This window comes from Calidris pugnax, unplaced genomic scaffold (assembly GCF_001431845.1).
Source record: "Calidris pugnax isolate Ruff unplaced genomic scaffold, ASM143184v1 scaffold108, whole genome shotgun sequence".
NCBI classification, from domain to species: Eukaryota; Metazoa; Chordata; class Aves; order Charadriiformes; family Scolopacidae; genus Calidris; species Calidris pugnax.
In genome coordinates, this window is record NW_015090845.1 from 332,565 (window position 1) to 338,478 (window position 5,914).

The window sequence follows — 5,914 nt, forward strand, 5'->3', positions numbered from 1 at the left end:
TCCCGCCCCGCGCGCGCCAGGGGATTGGCCAAGCCCGGAGCCTTCTGACCAATGAGGAGCCGCCTCGCCTCCTCGCACCTCCCCGCGCCGCGTGACCCTCACTGTGCTCCACGCGGTGCCTCCACATCGAGAGCCCGGAGCTAGTCTCATGGTAACAGAGCTTTATTTCTATTGGCCCCTGTCCGCTAACACCAACCAATGAAAAATCAACTCCCTCAGCCCTTCCGCCAATGAGGGGCGGCGGAGGCGTTGTTCACCTGGAGACAGCGCTTCCCGACTCCATTGCTGGAGCCGGAGCGTCCGCAGGGGGCGCTGCCCCGGAGCCTCCCCCGAGAGCCGCGGGGCTGGCACAGGCCTGGCCGCTCCCTCAGGGCAGAGCGTGAGGCAGCCCCGGGCCCTGCCACCCCTTCAGGACCTGCCACCCCCTGGCCCTGTCACCCCCCCAGGACCCATCGCCCCCAGGCCCTGTCTCTCCCCGGGGCCCTGTCACCCCCTCAGGACCCGTTGCCCCCAGGCCCTGTCTCTCCCCTGGGCCCTGTCACCCCTTTGGGCCTCAGCACGCCCAGGCCCTGTCACTTCTCTGGGCCCTGTCACCCCTCAGGGACTTGCTATCCCCAGGCCCTGTTGCTTCTCTAGGCCCTGTCACCACTTGGAGACCTGTCACCCCCAGGCCCTGTTGCTTCTCTGGGCCCTGTCACCCCTTTGGGCCTCACCACCCCAAGGCCTTGTCACGTCTCTGGGTCCTGTCACCCCCTGGGGACTTGCCACCCTCAGGCCCTGTTGCTTCTCTAGGCCCTGTCACCCCTTGGGGACTTGCCACCCCCAGGCCCTGTTGCTTCTCTGGGCCCTGTCACCCCTTGGAGACCCATCACCCCCAAGGACCATCACCTCTGGGCCCGGTCACCCTCTCAGGCCGTGCCACCTCTGGGCCCTGTCACCCCCCCATGCCCCACCACCCTGGTGCCCTGCCACTGCCGGGGCCTTTCACCCTTGGTCCCTGTCAGCAAGGCTTCCCTCAGCTGCCACCCGGCTCCGCACCAGGACCTTGGCCAAACTGCCCTGGCAGCCCTGTGTGTCCTCCATGGGAGCAAGAGGAGATGTCCTTCACCTGTTGCCGGTGCCAGAGCAGGTCCCCAGCCCCATGGCAGAGCCTGCCGGGCTGAGCCCCTGCTGGGAGCCAGGAGCTGAGGGTGCCCCAGAGCCCCGGGGTGGTGGGAGAATCCACAGGGAACCTGGTGGAAGAGGGAGCCCAGCTCAACAGCAGGGTCATGGTGCTGCCAGACCTTCTTTCTTGAGAATCATAGAATGGTTTTGGGCGGGACTAGACATTTAAAGGCCAAGTCCCGCCCCCTGCATGGGCAGGCACATCTCCAACTGCATCAGGTTGCTCGGAGCCCAGTCTCAGTGATGCTGCTGGTTTAGATACTCTGCCAAGTGTATTAATATCACTGTTTTCAGTAAAAAGGCCTAAGGAAAAAACCTAAAAGCCCTGAAACCAAACCTACTCTTGAATTCACTTCTCAGGCTATTTTGTTTGTTAGTTCTTTTTTTTTTTTTCTTTCTATTTTTTTGCCTTTTTTTTTTAACTTTTCAGTTCTCAACTGGTTTAGCTTTTCCCTTCTCAAGCTATTTTTACGGAATCTGGGCCCATCTCTATTTGGGTGGATAAAGGCAGTGCACAGATAACTCCATGACGATAAAGGCTTAGATTTTGTTATGAGTCGTGGGCATTTGTGTTGTGATACATCTCCTTTATTTCCTGTTGCTACCCAGCTTCCAGGCTTCTTACTCCCTTTCTGCCAGCCAGGGGGTGACAGGAAGGTTGGTGGCACGAGCCTGGGCAGCTGGATCCTGCCCAGGGCTCCTTCCTAAACCCCTAAACCCACCTGGGAGGTCAGGATGCAGATGTTGTATCTGCTGGAGGTGTCACTCAGGAGACCACGGGAACACAGAGAGGTTGTCAGCGAGGGTCTCAGCTCCACAGCGGGCACTGTCCTCCTGCTCCATCCCAGGCTCCCTCTCCCGGGGAGGTGCTGGCTGTGGGGCAGAGCTTCAGGACAAGCCTGGGAAGGCACCTGGTTCAGAGCCTTGTGCCCAAAGCTCCTCGAGGTGCAGTGCTGTCACCAAGGGAGCTGTGGCTGGAGCTCAGGACCAAGCCGTCATGGGCTGGTGTCCCCTTTGGTCCTGGATCGGGAGAGGAACCAGTGTGACCTTCACGTTTGGGTTGGGGAGCTTTGCTTTGCTTCTTTATGCCCCTTGAAACAGTGAAATACCGTTTTTTCTCCTTTGAAATGGGGGACTCTGGCCACTCCTCACTGCTGCGGGTGCAGCAGCACCAGACTCCTCCTGAGGACCCTCCAGGACAGACACCTTTCCCAGCTGCCGAGGAAAATGCTGTTTCAGCAGATGTGGGTGTTCGCCTGTCGGTCTCACCCCCAACAGAGCCTGGGAAGCAAATCCCCTCTGGTGAGACCCTCCCCACAGTTACCTGCCCGAAGCCGGGGGGTTATTTGGGTTATTTGCAATACTTAACAACTGCTTTTCAGAGGTTTTCCCCATGGTGGTGACTTCTGTTGGGCACAGAGGAACTCTGCTGAGCTGTGGTGCAAGCAGGAGGAATGGGATCCCAGTGGGGGAAACCAGATTCTTGCCCTTTTCTGAGCTGCCCACAACAGATTTAGGCATCGACCTGATTTCTTTATCCTCACTCCGCTCTGAGGCACATCTGTGGGTCTGGGCTATCTGCCACTTTGGGTGACTGCATTGAAGTGCCCTCCAGTTTTCCGTGAGCTTGGCATTCCCCTCGAGGTTCTGGTTGATGTTCCTACCTGTTCGAGGCAGCAAACAGGCAGTTAAGATCAATATTAATATTTTATTACATTGTCAAAGCCCTGCGCAGGAAGCTGATGTAACAAGTTGCTAATGCGTTAAAGCTCACTCCCCACATTGATTTCCAGGCTGTTGTGGTCAGTGTCAGACGGTATCGAACCCGCTTTGGAGCCCAGGCGTTTGCTGCCTTCCTCCCTCAGAGCAAAGTCAAGCCCAAAGACTGTAATTGGGCTTTTTTTCTCCTGCAGAATGTTACACAGGTCTGTGAATAGCTGTTGTCATCTCTCAGTGTGAGACAGTTTATCCGATATTACCGAATCATGGATTTGTTGGAGTTGGAAGGGACCATCTAGAGACCATCCAGTCCAACTCCCCGGCCAAAGCAGGGCTGCCCAGAGCACATCACTCAGGAGCATCCAGGTGGGGCTTGAAGATCTCCAGAGAAGGGGACTCCACACCCTCCCTGGGCAGCCTCTGCCAGGGCTCTGCCACCCTCACCCCAAACAAGTTCTTCCTCCCATTGGAGTGGAACTTCCCATGGTCCAGCTTGTGCCCGTTGCCCCTCGTCCTGTCCCTGGGAACCACTGAGAAGAGTCCGGCTCCATCCTCCTTCAACCCTCCCTTGAGATCCTTGGAAGCATGATTTCCTCATCAGGGAGATGCTCCAATCCCTCCATCATCTCTGTTGCCCTTCGCTGGACTCTCTCCAGCAGTTCCCTGTCCCTCTTGAACTGGGGAGCCCAGAACTGGCTGCAGGATTCCAGTTGTGGCCTCCCCAGTGCAGAGCAGAGGGGGAGAATGACCTCCCTCCACCTCCTGCCCACACTCTTCCCTCTGCAGCCCAGGATCCCATTGGCCTCTTGGCCACCAGGGCCCATTGCTGGCTCCTGGAGAGTTCCCTGTCCACCAGGACCCCCAGATCCTTCTCCTCAGAAGTGCTTCCCAGCAGGTCCACCCCTAACCCACACTGGTGCCTGGCATTCTTCCTCCCCAGGTGCAGGACCCTACACTTGCCCTTGTTGAAGCTCCTGAGGTTCTTCTCTGCCCAGCTCTCCAGCCTGTCCAGGTCCCGTTTGCCGCCTTCCCCCCTCAGAGCAAAGTCAAGCCCAAAGACTGTAATTGGGCTTTTTTTCTCCCGCAGAACGTTACAGAGGTCTGTGCACAGGCTGTTTTCATCTCGCAGTGTGAGACAGTTTATCTGATACAATTTGTGGATTTGAGAGTGATGCCGAATCCCGGGAGTGGGCTCCGTATGGATCCATATCCCAGGGTTTGGCTGCAAACCCTTGGCGAGCGCTCAAACGGGCCCAGGCTGCGCCAGCTCCGTGTAGGAGCGAGAGCTGCGGTGGGGAGAGACCCCCATGTCGTGAGTGAAGGCCCAGATCGGGCTCTAGGAGCCCCCAGCCCTCCTGACCACCGCAGGAGGGAACTCCAGGCTTTGACACGAGACACTGGAGTAGCAGCTCTGAGCTCCCATTATGTTCAGGCTCACACACACCTGTAATTTATAGCACAAAGCATAAAAACATGCCATTAGTGTGAGCCAGACGCTGTTGAATGGAAAACCATGGAAAGAAAGCAAAGCCATGGGATGCACTACCAGAGGCAGCCGTGGCACCCCATTTGAAGGAAGGTTTGCTGTGTTGATGCACTGCTGTTTTGGAGCCGTTTCAAAGATTTAAAGTCCCCTTTTTTCCCCACAAAGCACTTGTGGTTTGAAGAACCCACAACAATTTATTCCTACCGGAAAGCTGGGGAGGGACTCTGGATGAGGGAGGGGAGCCCTAGGAGGAGGGGGAAGGGTTTGACCCTGCAAGAGGGGAGATGGAGCTGAGCTGTGGGGAAGAACTTGTTTGGTGTGAGGGTGGTGAGAGCCTGGCCCAGGTTGGCCAGAGAAGCTGTGGCTGCCCCATCCCTGGAGGGGTTCAAGGGCAGGTTGGAGGGGGCTTGGAGCAACCTGGTGTGGTGGGAGGTGTCCCTGCCCAGGGCAGGGGGTGGCACTGGGTGGGCTTTAAGGTCCCTTCCCACCCAAACCAATCTGTGATTCTATGATTGTCATTTAGAAATTTATTCTTTCACCGATGCTCCCTCCCCACCCAGGAAAGGGAACTAGGAAAAAACAAAGAAACCCGTGGGTTGAAATATAAACAGATTTAATAGAATAATACTTAATTATTAACATTAGTAGCATTAAAGAGCCTATATTGATCCTGATACGACTCTAAAACATGCAAGGATTATCCTTAGCCCATTATCCCAGCAGAAGCTGTGCACTCCCTGCAGGGACAGCCCATGTCCTGTGGCTCCGGGAGGAAGGGAAGGGCTCAGGGCTCCGGGGCAAGGAGTTCCCAGGATGGCAGCCATCAAGGGAGAGGGGGAGAGAGAGAGAAATCCTCAGGAAACTTCTGATTTCTATTGAACGTGACGTTCATGGTATGAAATAACCCTGTTGGCAGCTCGGGTCAGGTGCCCGGGGCTCGCTCCTCCTCATCCCCGCACCTGGGGAGATGGAAAACCCGCCCCCCAGAGCTGGCTGTAGAGGAAATATTTTCACAAATTCATTCACTAGAGTGTTCTAAAGACGCACTTTTCCCAAGGATTAGAAGAGACCTTGCTGAAAAGTGAAATTACTGAGAGACAAACCAGCCCCGCACCCGCTCACCTCAGCCCGGCGGCCCCGAGGCACCGCTGCCGCTGGCGGGGCTCTGCCTGGCGGCCCGTCCCCGCTGCCCCCTCTCACCCGGGGCTCAGACACCGCCCCCCCACCCCGCTGCCCCTTCTCTCCGGGCTAATCCCGGCCCGTTCCGGTCCCTCACGGCGGCCCCGGAGACCGAGAGCCCCCAGAGCGCGGCTCCCGCCCTTACTGAGGGAAAACGCGGCTCCTCCCACAGCACCTCGCGCACGGCCCCACCGGCCAATCCCAACAGCGCTGCCAGCTGACGCACCACAGAATGCCCGCCCCTCCCTGCCGTCAAACCAATGGGCGGGCGGGTATCGGGAAGGAGCCGCCAGTGTCTGGGCGCGGCGGGCCGGAGGGCCAATCCGAGACCGCCGGCCGCGCAAGGGGGTGGGACCGCCCCGCCTC